This window comes from Merops nubicus, unplaced genomic scaffold, assembly GCF_000691845.1.
Source record: "Merops nubicus isolate BGI_N331 unplaced genomic scaffold, ASM69184v1 scaffold18054, whole genome shotgun sequence".
Lineage (NCBI taxonomy): Eukaryota > Metazoa > Chordata > Aves > Coraciiformes > Meropidae > Merops > Merops nubicus.
Window position 1 is genome coordinate 1 of NW_008602447.1, and position 355 is coordinate 355.

Genomic DNA, 355 nt, shown 5'->3' on the forward strand with positions numbered 1-355 from the left:
GCGTGGAAGGGAGCGGGACCAGAAAGAGTAGAACGTTCACACGGTTACACACGACTGAATCCGCTCCAACGTGTCTTTCAGCTGGCGCAACAAGTGTATGTCCTTCAAAGCGCTGTGCTCAGCCAGGAGGAGCAGCGCGGGTGAAGTCTCCACATCTGCTCTCTGAAGCAGCCGGCTAGATACGTGTTGCACTGCTCAGAGCCGGGAGAGTTCAGAGGGAGGCCGTTGGAGGCCCACCTGAAGATCAGGACGTTCCTCCCTCGACTATGCTTAGTGCTGCGTTTCACATCTCAGACACACTTTTGAGGTCACTGTCCCAGCTGTGTGTCTCCCTCCCCCCCCCCCCCCATCTCTG